The following is a 13,911-nucleotide window of genomic DNA, read 5'->3' on the forward strand; positions in this document are numbered from 1 at the left end:
CTGCTCCTTAACAATAATGGTATTTGTTAAGCACTTTCTAGGTGCCAGGCACTGTACTAAGCACTGAGGTGGAGACATGCAAATCGAGCTGGACACAGTTCCTGTCTCATATGGGGCGTACGGTCTCAATCCCCATTTTACAGATGAGGTAACTGCGGCACAGAGAAGTGATTCTTTCACCCTTATATTGTCTGTTACCAAATCCTGTCAGTTTATCCTCCGTAGCTTTTCCAGAGTCCCTGCTGCTTTCTGTGGTAATGATAATTATGCTATTTGAGTGCTTACTGTGGGTCTAGCACTTTTTTAAGCGCTAGGGTAGCTATAAGCTAATCAGGTTGGGCACAGTCCCTGTGCCACTTGGGGCTCAGAGACTTAATCCCCATTTGACAGATGAGGTAACTGAGGCATAGGGAAGTTAAGTGACGTGTCCAAGGTCACACAGCAGACAAGACCCAGGTCCTTCTGACTCCCAGGGCCATGTTTTCTCCACTAGGCCACACTGCTTCCCATGGTACGAACAGCCACCCTGTTCATCCAGGCGCTCGTCATATCCCAGCTTGACAACTGCGTCAGCCTCCTCACTCATCTCCCGGCCACCAGTCTCTTCCCTCTTTTCCTGCCCAGATCATCCTTCTAAGTCATTGTTCTGCCAACGTGCCACCCCAGTGGTTGCCCATTTCTGTCATGATGAAGATGATGATTATGGTTGTATTTGTTAAGCACTTACTCTTTGTCAAGCACTGTTCTAAACGCTGGGATAGATACCACCGCATTAAGCAAAATCTGACAACGTGGCACTCAAATCAGCCCTCCACTCTCTTCTCTCACTATACTCCAGCTTGCACTCTTCATCCTTCTCAAGTTCGCTTACTCATGGTGCCTCATTTTTCCCCCCTGCTGCCAGCCTCGTCGTCATGCCCTTCCCCTTGCAGGACCACAGCTCTCCCCATTGTCAGAGCTTGTCTAAAGTCATTAAAATTGGAATGAATTACAAAATAATCTCCACCTAGTCTATCCCCCAGTTGTTCATTCATTCAAATGTAGTTATTCATTCAGTCGTATTTTTTGAGCGCTTACTGTATGCAGAGCACTGTACTAAGCGCTTGGGAAGTACAAGTTGGTAACATATCGAGGTGGTCCCTACCCAATAGCGGGCTCACAGTCTAGAAGGGGGAGACAGACAACAAAACAACACATATTAACAAAATAAAATAAATAGAATAGTAAATACATACAAGTAAAATAGAGTAATAAATCTGTACAGACATATATACAGATGCTGTGGGGAGGGGAAGGAGGTAGGGTGGGGAGGGGGAGGAGGGGGAGAGGAAGGAGAGGGTTCAGTCTGGGAAGTTATTGAGTGAGTGCTTACTGTATGCAGAGCACTGTACTAAGCGCTTGGGAGAGTACAATTCCTTCCTTCCTCTCCCCCTCGTCCCCCTCTCCATCCCCCATCTTACCTCCTTCCCTTCCCCACAGCAACTGTATATATGTATATATGTTTGTACATATTTATTACTCTATTTATTTATTTTACTTGTACATATCTATTCTATTTATTTTATTTTGTTAGTATGTTTGGTTTTGTTCTCTGTCTCCCCCTTTTAGACTGTGAGCCCACTGTTGGGTAGGGACCGTCTCTATATGTTGCCAACTTGTACTTCCCAAGCGCTTAGTACAGTGCTCTGCACACAGTAAGCGCTCAGTAAATACGATTGATTGATACAATGTAGCAATAAACAGACACAGTCCCTGCCCACAACGAGCTTACAGTCTAGAGGGGGAGACAGACGTTAATATAAATAAATATAAATAATCTCCACTTCAGCACATCTCCTTCACCTAAGTCCTTGTGTACTCTGCCCCCTGCACTCTCAGTCTTTAGTACACATCTTATACACCCCTAGTACTGAAAAACTAACGCACGTACGTATTTCCCTTTTCTTTCTTCCTGGTGTCTGGGGATTAGTTCTTCTGTGAGCCACATGTGGGACATGGGCTGTGTCCAACCTGATGAGCCTGTATTTGCCCCAGCAGTTAGTTCAGTGCCTGACACACAGTAACTGTTTAACAAATGCTATTAAAAAAAAAATTTCCTTGAGGACGGGGATCCTATCTTGTAATTTTAATGCGCTTTCCCATTCACTTAGTCCAGTGCTTTGAACACAGTGGGTGTTCCAACAAATATAAGTGGTTGGTTGGTTGATTGCGAGCAGGGGGCCCAGCTTAGAAGTCCCTCTAATTGTTTCTGTCTCCCCAGTTTCAGCCCTGCCCCCACAGCACCGTCTCTCCGTTTTCCCTCAGCACTGCGGACAGTCTCAAGACCCAAATTCCTGCACTTCCCACAGGAAACTTCTTGCTAAAAAGTCCACTGACTCACCTGCCGAGGAGGGCTCTAGATTGCGAGCCCATTGTGGCAGGGAATGTGTTTGTTTTATTGTACTCTCCCAAGCGCTTAGCGCAATGCTCTGCGCAGAGTAAGTGCTCAATAAATACAATTGAATGACGAGGGCACCTCCGTGGTCCCTTTTTTGTTAAAAAGAAAACTGGGAAACGGAGAGAGGAGAAGGTCTGTTCAAGGTTACAGAACTGCCACCCGTGGCAGGGGGCAGCTCCTCAGGAAGATGACATGGATGCTCAGTAAATACGATTGAATGAATGAATGTTCTGGCAGCCTGTGGTTGTGGCCCCAGCAGGAAGAGAGCTCTCGGTGGGAGTAATAGAAGTGCCAAGATTTCCTCGGTGAAAGCAGGCAAATTCCATTTGGTTTCTTTTCCTGGAGTAGAGTAAGGGGAGGGTGTTTCCAAATGGGGGTTGGCTGCTGGGGGCCGGACCTCCTGCCGGCTTATGAGTGGCACGGATGTTTTTCCGGGACTCGAAGTGACAGCGATGGGGAGGACCAAGGCTGTGGAGCTCAGGGCAGGCCGAGGGGGGTGGCCCTCATCCCCTGAGCAGTTTGAGCTCCGGTTAGAGCCTTCTCTGCTGCTCCCCCTTTCCTGCCCCGGCCCCTCCCGGTCCCTTTCCTCAGCCTCTGTCTAGCCTGATGGAATGGTAGCTCCCGGCCTTCCTCGCTTTTTTCTCAGAAACAGTCAAGTTCACTCAATTGACGGGTATAGACGAAGCAAACCTTTTCTTTGGCACTTTTAGGTTCTAAGTTTAGTCTTGAAGGAGTTTGTTCTCAGTAGGGATTCATCTAATCCGGGGCATCTGCGAGGCAGGCGAGGATTTCGACCCCAAGCACCACAGGGCCCCCTCTCCCCAAGAACTACTAGCAGCCGCCTAAGAGGTCAGTTTTTGTTCGCCCGCTGCCCGTATCTGTGTGCTGTTTGCTCCGGTTTGCCCGCGCTAATGCTCCCCGCATCGGTCCCGAGGGGGCTGGAGAACCAGGCAGGATCTGGCCGTGCCAGGACCCTGCCAAGCAGGCGGTGGGTGAATGAGAGTTAACCAGCCTGCTGGAGAGCAGACAAGAGGAAGCTGGGAGCCCTGCCCTTGGGATGTTCCACAGAACTGTCCTGGAGTGGACAATTGGGCCTTTCCCTAGCCTAGGGTCTGACCAGGGGCACCGTGGTATTTATTCCCAAGTTGTGGCAAGGGAAACTAAGGCCCGGGAAGTCAGGCGACCTGCCCACGGAGCCGGCTTCCTCAGCAGTCACTTAGGGTTGGTACTTGCTCCTCGGCTTCCAGGGCTGCCGGCTCCCAAGAAGGCTGCAGACTTTGGCAAGGGGCCCTGGGGGATGTTGGGCCAGGGCCAGGGGTGGTAGCTGGGGAAAAAAAAAATGACATTTGTTAAGCGCTTACTATGTGCGAAGCACTGTTCTAAGCACTGGGGGGAAACAAGGGGATCAGGTTGTCCCATGCGGGGCTCACAGTCTTAATCCCCATTTTACAGTTGAGGGAACTGAGGCCCAGAGAAGTTAAATGGCTTGCCCGAAGTCACACAGCTGACAAGTGGCGGAGCCGGGATTAGAACCCATGACCTCTGGCTCCCAAGCCCGGGCTCTTTCCTCTGAGCCACACTGCTTCTCAAGGAGCTTTCCCTCAGAGGAGGCTTTGCTTTTTCCCCTTTTGGCCTTGGGATTCTGGATGGCATTAAGGTACCTGCCCCCTGTTTTTCAGGCAGGGAGACCCCTTGTCGACTGTGAGCCCACTGTTGGGTAGGGACCATCTCTATATGTTGCCAGCTTGTACTTCCCAAGCGCTTAGTACAGTGCTCTGCACACAGTAAGCGCTCAATAAATATGATTGATTGATTGATTGTCTTCCCCCTCCCCATTAACCGTGCAGACAGCCTCAGTTCTACCCTTGACCTCCAAGGGCTGGATCTGAGACCAGGGCTGCTTGTTTCTGGCACCCTGTGGCCTCTCGCTGGTTTTTCACCCATCACCCCACCAGCTGTTACCCTCTCCAACCCCTTCTGGAGACCCTGAACAGGTAAGAGCAGCTAATGACAAGCTGAGGCTGGGGGGAGCTGAGAGTCTCCTTGGCTTCAAAAGAGGCCTTGCTCTTCCATCACTCTTGGTCTCTGACATTTGGAGGCCCAAGTTGGGGCTGTGCCCTTACGGTTGGATTTGAACCATGATTTACTGTAGTGTCTGGGCTGTCCAGTCAGCTCCCCGAAATATGTCTCATCTGTAGCTTTCTTGAGCTTCCTCTTCCCTTCGGATCCGCTCACGACTTGGTTATCAGTGGGATCTCGGAGGAGTGGGTTGTGTCCTTTGAAGGCTGCCGGGCCAGTGGGAGAGGGTGGGACATTCCCAGCTGCTGTCACCCCTGCCTCGTTCCCCTTCCCTTCGAGTGGAATCCCCTCTCTGGCTCGCAGCCTGTCAGCGGATATTTTGCTTTCCCTTGGGCCCGGCCGGATACTAGGTGCTCTCATGTTTGGACCAACCCTGCGTGCTGGAGTGGCCTCCTTGAGAAGATGGAAAACAGCCCCGATTTTGAGAAGCGGGTGTGAGGGTGACAAAGAAGGAAGGGAGCTTAGCGTGAGCAAAGCACAGTGGCCAGCCAAGGCCGCCTCCAGTCAATCAATCAATCGTATTTATTGAGCGCTTACTGTGTGCAGAGCACTGTACTAAGCGCTTGGGAAGTACAAGTTGGCAACATATAGAGACAGTCCCCCAAAGAACCACAGCACCGGAGGCTCTGGCCTGACCCCACACCTGCACGTGGCTCTGGCACGGGCCCAGGACTCACTGTAGCCTTCTGGGTTATGGGGGCGGATAATAATAATAATAATATAATAATAATGATGGCATTTATTAAGCACATAGTGTGCAAAGCACTGTTCTAAGCGCTGAATTAGAGCGCGAACGCAGTCCCCCACTACCACAAATTACGCAGTCGAGTTTCCCGCGTTTGGGGAAGATCGCAGGGGTCGGCACAGCCACAGTGCGTGCGTGCGTGCGTATGTGGTGTGTGTGTTGCGGGGTGGGTCTGTAGCATGGCAGAAGTGCCACTGCTCTGCATGTGCCAACACACTAGAGGGGCTGCCCTGGAACCCCCGGGCCTTGGAGACAGGAAACAGAACAGGAATGGAGGTTGAGAAAAGGAATATGGTTCCTCTTCCACTGAGCCCCAGCAGTAAGCTGGACAGCTGTAGGCCTTGGGGCTGGCCCCGAGCCCTCGTTCCTCTCTAGTTGCTATTCTCCGGCTACTCCGCCTATGTCTCCCAGCCTCTCTGGTGTCCCGTCTGTCCTCCCCCACCCCACTGCTCCAGGTGGAGACAGTTGGTGAATCTGGTCCCGGTTTTTAACCATCCCAATTGCACCTTTTGGGCAACAGGCCGGTGCCTGTGGTGATCTAAAGTGGCTTCAGCAGGTCCAGCAGGTGATTATAGGCTTATGATCTCCCCTAGTGGCTTTTGGCTCCAGCTTAAAGCCTCCCTTTTATCCTTTTCCAAGTTGGTAGCTCGGTAGTCTGCAGCCTTCCGGGAGCCAAAGAGGGAAAAAGCCCTCCAAGGTCACCCCGTCCCACTGGCCTGTGGCCTCGAGAGTGAGGGTCCGCCTTGCTGCCCCTGCTGGGTTCAGCCTTTTGATTCTGTGTCACCTCCCTTAGCTGAGCTGCCGTTTGCCCAGTTCCGTCAAGAACCTCGGACCAGCATCCTGACAGCTCGGTCAGTCCGCGGTATTTATCGAATGCCTAATGGGTGCAGAGCACTGTACTAAGTGCTTGGGAGAGTATATTTGAACGAGTAGACACGGTCGCCGCCCTCAAGGATCTTCCAGTCTAGTGAGGGAGAAGGACACTAATGTACAGGAGGGAGGAAGAAGGAAAAGGGAAGCGTTCCTGAGGTTCTCCATCAGGCGAGAAGGGATCCTGAGGGCTTGTGCCTCACCCTTTCTGCTTCATCTTGCCACTCCCCACTCCCTCCTCAGCTGAACTCGGACACGACCCCCGCTTCCCTGTTGTCGGGCAGCCAGCCTTCTCATTGGAGGGACCTGGGCCCAGGAAATCATTATCCCCAGAAATTGTTTCCCGTTCCCTGCGCCGCTTTCTATCAGGCCAAGGCAGGAGTTGAAGAGGCCGGGCGGGGTGGGGCAGGGAGAGTCGTTGGGGAAGCTGGGGGCCCAAGCAGCGTCTGCTGGGACCGGGACGTGGGGATTTCTGTCCCACTGCTGTCTCCCCGACCGGCTTGGGACCGATTAGTGCTCCCGGCCTCAGTTTCCCCCCACAGTGGGAGCGGAGCCAGCTAGCATCTCCAGGGTGGCTCTTCGGGTGATAAGTATAACCCTTTGTCCTCTGTCTGTGTGACCCTTTGCAGCAGTAGCTGTGACCTGGACTACGAGCTGTACCGCGAAGACTTTCCCTACAGGTGGGTGAGTCTGGACGTCAGCCCGATCCCTTTTGGGAGCCCAGGGGCTCTCCCCAGTCAGGATCCGCAGACTTGGGGGTCAACAAGCAGGGGCCAACCCCACCCACCGGGAGGGTTTTCAAGGGAGAGGAAGACCAAGCAGGCTCCGCAGGCCCTCGAGGCCCACCGTTGCCCGACGACCGGGCCGGAGGAGTGGGGCTGGGGACGAGGCCCGGTGATGACCCGTGGTTCCCATTGCAGGCTTTATGAGTACCAGAGGATCCCACCCCTCATCAACCGGGCACCCGTGAAGAGCAGGAGGAGTCACATGGGCACAGGGAGCAAGAGCAGCCTCACAGCCCACCTGACTCCACGGGGCAGCAACCCGCCCCCGGCGCGGACAAAGCGTGAGTGGGGATGTCAGAGCCGGGCCGGGGTGGGGGGGCGGGTATTAAACTTAGACCGAGAGCCCCCATATGGGACAGGGACTGTGTCGAACTTGATTATCTTGGAGCTACACCAGTGCGTAAGTACAGCACCCGCTGTTGGGTAGGGACCGTCTCTATATCAATCAATCAATCGTATTTATTAAGCGCTTACTGTGTGCAGAGCACTGTACTAAGCGCTTGGGAAGTACAAGTTGGCAACATAGAGAGACAGTCCCTACCCAACAGTGGGCTTACAGTCTAAAATGAGGAGACAGAGAACAAAACCAAACATACTAACAAAATAAATAGAATAGATATGTACAAGTAAAATAGAGTAATAAATATGTACAAACATATATACATATATACAGGTGCTGTGGGGAAGGGAAGGAGGTAAGATGAGGGGGATGGAGAGAGGGACGAGGGGTAGAGGAAGGAAGGGGCTGAGTGTGGGAAGGCCTCCTGGAGGAGGTGAGCTCTCAGTAGGGCCTTGAAGGGAGGAAGAGAGCTAGCTTGGTAGATGGGCAGAGGGAGGGCATTCCAGGCCCGGGGGATGACGTGGGCCGGGGGTCGATGGCGGGACAGGCGAGAACGAGGCCTAATGGTGAGGAGATTAGCGGCAGAGGAGCGGAGGGTGCGGGGTCGGCTGTAAAAGGACAGAAGGGAGGTGAGGTAGGAGGGGGCGAGGGGATGGACAGCCTTGAAGCCCAGGGTGAGGAGTTTCTGCCTGATGCGCAGATTGATTGGTAGCCACTGGAGATTTTTGAGGAGGGGAGTAATATGCCCAGAGCGTTTCTGGACAAAGACAATCCGGGCAGCCGCATGAAGTATGGATTGAAGTGGGGAGAGACACGAGGATGGGAGATCAGAGAGAAGGCTGATGCAGTAGTCCAGATGAGATAGGATGAGAGCTTGAACGAGCAGCGTAGCGGTTTGGATGGAGAGGAAAGGGCGGATCTTGGCAATGTTGCGGAGCTGAGACCGGCAGGTTTTGGTGACGGCTTGGTTGTGAGGGGTGAATGAGAGGTCGGAGTCGAGGATGACACCAAGGTTGCGGGCTTGTGAGACGGGAAGGATGGTAGTGCCGTCAACAGTGATGGGAAAGTCAGGGAGAGGGCAGGGTTTGGGAGAGAAGAAAAGGAGTTCAGTCTTGGACATGTTGAGTTTTAGGTGGCGGGCAGACATCCAGACGGAGATGTCCTGAAGGCAGGAGGCTGTTGGGTAGGGACCATCTCTATATGTTGCCAACTTGTACATCCCAAGCGCTTAGCACAGTGCTCTGCACACAGTAAGCGCTCAATAAATACGATTGAATGAATGAATGAATGCTTGACCATAGGAAGTGCTTAACAAGTACCATATTAATATTATTTTTATTATTATCATTATTAGCCTCTGTGCAGAGCACGGTACTAGGCATTGGGAAAGAATACCTAGGTGGTAATCAGACACGGTCCCTGTCCCTCAGCGTTGGGGCTGGGGACTCACACCCTGAAAGGGTCTGTGGGCAGCGAGTCTGTGGGCAGCGAGTCTGTGGGAGCAGGGGCTGCAGGGAGACTGTTTCTGACAAAGCATTTGCTTTGGGAACCTCCAGAGTGGGCTTCCCAAGCATCCTGGCTGGAGCAGCTTTGATTATTATTATTGGGTGACGGGGTGCTCTCTGTGCTTGAGTGGAAACTCACACCGCCCTGCCCTCCCCTCCCGTCTTTCCCTTCCCCTACTTGGGCCCCACTTGCACAGTAAAAGCAGAGGAGCTGCACTCCATCAAGGGGGAGTTGAGCCAGATCAAAGCGCAGGTGGATAGTCTGCTGGAGAGCCTGGAGCGGATGGACCAGCGGCGGGATCGACTGGGAGGTCAGTGGCCCCAGCCCCAGGGAAGACGGCTGCGTCCGACGGCTGGCCGGCCGCCGCAGACCGGAGACCTGGGGACCCGGAGGCCCGGTCTGTGCTCAGGCCGTGCGGCTCTGCACGAGGCATGAGGAACGCACACTGACATTGGCAGAAATGCCCCCAGGCCTTGGGCCCACCAGCACTGGGGGCCGCGTGGCAGCAGGGGGCCAGCGGGGTCAAGGGGAGATGACTGGGGGCATCGGTGATGGCCTTAGGGCACCCGGCCTCCTCCAGGGTAGCCTCTTGGCTCCAGCTTGGGGTTCTGGGGTCGGGGTGGTGGTAGTGAGACCTGGAGGTAGAGTCTGCCCGAGGAACAGGGTGGCGGGCAGGGGTGGCACTCCGGGAGCCTCCGTGCAGAGACTGAGCGGCAGTCAGGCTCCCCCTGTGACCCAGGTGTCTGTGCCCACCCAGGGGCCAAAGAGGGCGAGGAGAAGAAGACCCAGGTGAGCGAGGAGCCCTCATACCCGGCGGCGGAGTCTCAGCGGGAGAGTCGGAGCAAGGAGAGCACAGAGCCCGCCGGGCAGAGCGACCTGAGGGACATCGACAGCGCCGAGGAGAGCACAGACACCGAGGAGGCGGTGAGAGGCCGCTCTTAGCCCGCCCCCCCCCTCCGGCGTGCGTGAGTGAGTTCCCCGGGACCTGCAGCCCAACCCGTCTCTTGCTTTGCCCTCTGCCCCTCTGAAGCCTCCTCGTGGGGCCAGCCAACTCCTCTCCCGTGCCTAGGGCGTCAGGGAGCACACTTGGTTTCCCGGGCTGGAACCCCATCTGCCACTCCACCATCCTTCCCGGCCCAGAGACTGTGTGGGAGAGAGGATTAGTGAGTGAGGGGTAGGATCCCCAGCTGGGGAGCAGCAGGGATGCGGGACTGGGGACGTAGCTGGCTGAAAACCCTCTTCCGCTCAAGAGCTGAAGGTAGCCCATTGCCTGGGTGCTGCGACAGCCCCGACACCGGTGATTTAGTATGCAGAGGGATGAATTATTCACGGGTCCACAGGCTGAGCCCCACCCGAGCTCGGCTGAGGAGGAGGCAGAGGCGGACTACAGGGAGCTGTTTTTGGGGGGGGGGGGCGGGGGGTGTGTTGATCGGAGAAGCCCTGGAGGGGTGGGGGGGGGAGTTGGGGAGGCAAGGCCAGTGGGATGATGCTTCTCCCCAGGCGCCCACCTTTCATGTCGTTGGGCATCCTCTGCCGCTCTGGGCATTCTCTACCAGCCCGGGTGACCCTCCACGGTCGCCGAGGAGAGAGTCGGTCCTGCCCTGCATCAGTCAGAGCCGTGGGTTCCGGTGCTCCCCTCACTGCCGTTCGAGGCGGAGGTAATTCCAGGCCTCAGGAAGGCCACGGGGGACAGTGTGCAGGGTAAATTGCTCCCTTCTCCAAAGTCCGGGGGGGCTGGTAGGCGGACAGAGCAGGCTGGCGAGTATTAGCTGCCCTCCAGGGCTGGGGAGTTTGACCGGAGAGGGCTTGGTCCCAGGGAGCTGGGAGGTGCAGGTGGTCGGCTCAGGGGCAACTCCTCTCAAGAGTGCTTCCTGTGAGCTAAACCCCGGGGTGCTCCCTACCAAGAGGGTGATTCGGGGCTAGGGGAGTCGTCAGGATTATCGTCGTCAGTGGTGTTTAGTGAGCGCTTACTGTGTGCAGAGCACTGTACTAACCTTGGGAGAGTACAACAGAGTTGGTATCTGAGATTTACGCGCTCACTCAGTGTCGAGCCCTGTTCTCGGTGGGATGAGAGGTTGAGGGCCACCAAAGGGTTGCTTTCTGGCAACCCTCTTCCCCCCGGGGGCCGGGTGGGCAGGTAGGAGAGTGCCTCGTCCCCCTCGGAGCAACAGGCTTTTCCCCCCCTCCCCTCACAGATGAAGAATCACACGTCAGACCCGGAGGGGAGCCAGTAGAGGAGGTGCGGCCCCAGCCCGCCAGGACCGGTGGGTCGGTCGGCCTGTCCCCCTCTCCTGTGTTCGTATTTCTTTGAAGGCCTGCCAGCCGCTGCCGTACACGACACGAGCTACCCAGTCTCAGCGCTAGCGCAGTCGGACTGGCATCCCAGCCAACCTCGCCCGCTCCTCGGCGGCAGCCGGAAGCCTCCTCGTAGTTGTTCTGTTGAGCTTTGGACGTTGTGTTTCCAGACCGTGCCGTGGCGACGGGGGGTGGGCGGCGACGGGGGCTGGGTGGGCAGTGGGCCCCCCACAGCCCGGGATTTCTCTCTGGCAATTTTAACTTCTGAGTAGGAAAGCCGAGTGTCTCTCCTGGGGTGGGCCTTGGGGAAACCGAGGCCCAGACCACTTCCACGTCCATCCCGGCTGTTGCCTCCCACTGTTGGGAAATCCCTCCCAGGAGGCCAGCTGCCCTTTGCCTCGCCCAGATCCGCTCCCGACTTGCTCACTTTCCTGAGCAGCGGCTGTGGCAGCCCTGGCGCGGTGCCACCCCCCCACCCCGATCCTTGTTTCCCTCGGTGAGCCCCGAGGGGTTGGGGCTAGGAGCCGGGCCTCCTGAGAACAAAGGCACGAACCTCCACCCTGTGCTCGGTGCCCTGGACCACGGGACGGTCCGGCTGGGAGGGGGGAGGTCGGCGAGGCTGAGGAGCTCAGGCCGGGCCCTTGCCTTTGAGATGAGCTGAGCTGGCCACGGCCAACCGATAAACCCTCCTTCCACTTTGCTCTCCCCTTCAGCAAGGGCCGGGCCCGAGAACCCACAGCAGGCATCCCTGCCTGGCTGCTAGAGAGGAGAGTGCAGAAATATAAATAGTGCTGCGCCTCCTCCAGGGATCCCAAATCCCTCAGGAGCAGACTCTTCCTTCCCCAACCGTTCTCCACATCCCAGTCATCCCCACCGCCCCTCGGGGTGGAGGGAATGGTGCCCAAACCCCCTCAGAGTGACACTATGATGTTCGGGGGGGTGGGGGGACTCAATCCAATGCACCAAACGGTTTTCCCCCTTTCCTGTTTCACGTGGCTTAAGTGTCTCGCACTATTTGCGTTGGTGTGACCCTCCTCCCACCCCCACCCCGCAGAGCTCCACAACCGCCATGGTGCATGGGAAATGTAGTTCTGTTTCCAACAGGCGTATTCCTGAGCCGTTAAACAATGCAGTGAGGTCCCTGGTGTGTCTTACTCCCGGTTAACTTGTTCTTTTCCTCCCTCCCTTCTCCTCCTCACCCCAACCCCCACCCACCCGAAATCCATCCTGCCATCCCTCACAACAGCTGTATCTCATTTTTACGTCCGGTTTCTGGCTTGTCTCTTGCTGGTATGATACTGTGTCCGTATTTCAAGTCTGCTCTGGAAAAGTGTATTGTGTTGGAAGGAAAAAAAATAATAAAATTTCTATTTGGTTTCTCTGTTGGGGCTGGTGGAGGCTGGTGATCTGGGGTGGGGTCTGGCCCAGCGCTCGGATCCCCTGCTCCTGAGGCTACAAGGGCAGCTCTTGGGAGGCAGGTGGCAATGAGAGCCACTCTGACGAAAGCCTCCCAAGGTGCCCGCTGGCAGCCGGGGCATTTGGAGGCTCTGCGAGGGGCCTTCCTTGCCTGGCAGCAGCTTTGGATGGCAGCCTCTGCCAGCCCCTCACAGACCTGTCTTCCTCAGGGCCCCCCGGGACCAGTTGCCTCTCCTGTGCCTGGAGCCCAGCCAGACTCGGCTGGCACGGACGGAGCCCCTGTAAGGCTCAGCCCTGGGGAGGCCGCCCAATCCCGCTGCTGCCGCTGGCGCTCAAACGGGGGCCCCGGACGGCATCGCTCCCTCCCACCCTGCTGCCAACCCGAGGCCCCAAACCTGAGCGCAAGCAACACTCCCTGGGCCAGGGGTGCCGGCCCATCTCCAGCACATGGAACAACCAGTCTTTGACCCCCTCTTTCCTGGCCCGCTCCTGCCTCCCCTCTACTAGGGCACTGCCCAAACCCTCCCAGAATCGTCCTGCCTTCTCCGGGATGATGCCCCCGAACGTGGAGATCGCCCGCGGGTGCCGACAGCCGCGTAACGCGGTGGTGCTCACCCGGTTTTCGCTTCTGCCTGATAATTCTGCTCAAAAAGCGCCGCTCCTTTCCTGCTCACAGTGGGCCAGGCTGGTCTATCTGCTGCCAGCTGTGACGCCAAGTTGGGGTGGCACTTTCCTGCATCCTTAAAAGGTTCCCTCTGTTCCCCCTTGTTACTCCTCTAGCTCTGGCCGGGACGCGGTCACCGACAGCTCCTTACCAGGACATGCGAACCCCGGGTTTTCCGGGTCCTTGGAACCCTGAGCAGGTGTGAGTTATTAACCCATCACCTGCACTCGAAAGCCACAGGAGACCGGGCCCACACCCACAAGCACCCTGGGCACCTCTGCTGCTCCAATTGCCCCGAGGTGGGATTCACACTCATCACAGCTGGGGACGTCGGAAGCACTTGGATCAAGCGGACAGGTGGGCACCAGCCCACTAGTGCCCGTATCTCCGGCTGGGATCGGCCACGGCATTGGGCTGGATGGACCCTAGAGGCCAGATTCTCACCAAACTATGCCTATTCCTACCCCAGAGGAGGTCGGCGTCCGTAGCGAGGGCACCTGAGGTGTAGGAACATAACCAATACCAGTCTCCAGAATGTTCCTACACAGGTCCAGCACAGAAAAGGACAAGTCAACTGCAAGCAGTCCAAGCTTTGGAGGGGATGGGTTCCCAGAGCACCCTCCAGGAGCTGCAGGAAGCCAGGGTAAGCCGTCCCACAAAAACACCTCTCCGAGACTTGGATTGCTCCAAGACTCCCACTAAGGCCTAATTAGTCCCAATTGACCAAGCCACACCTCCGCTTCATTCGCTTAATATAGTGCCCTGCACACAGTA

General features: G+C 56.2%; 1 pseudogene; it reads left to right on the top strand.

The window, feature by feature from the left end:
- LOC119934419 overlaps nucleotides 1-12,442 on the top strand; it is a 33,917-nt pseudogene extending 21,475 nt beyond the window's left edge.
- Nucleotides 12,443-13,911: the final 1,469 nt, after the last annotated feature.

Source organism: Tachyglossus aculeatus, chromosome 11 (assembly GCF_015852505.1).
Source record: "Tachyglossus aculeatus isolate mTacAcu1 chromosome 11, mTacAcu1.pri, whole genome shotgun sequence".
NCBI lineage: Eukaryota > Metazoa > Chordata > Mammalia > Monotremata > Tachyglossidae > Tachyglossus > Tachyglossus aculeatus.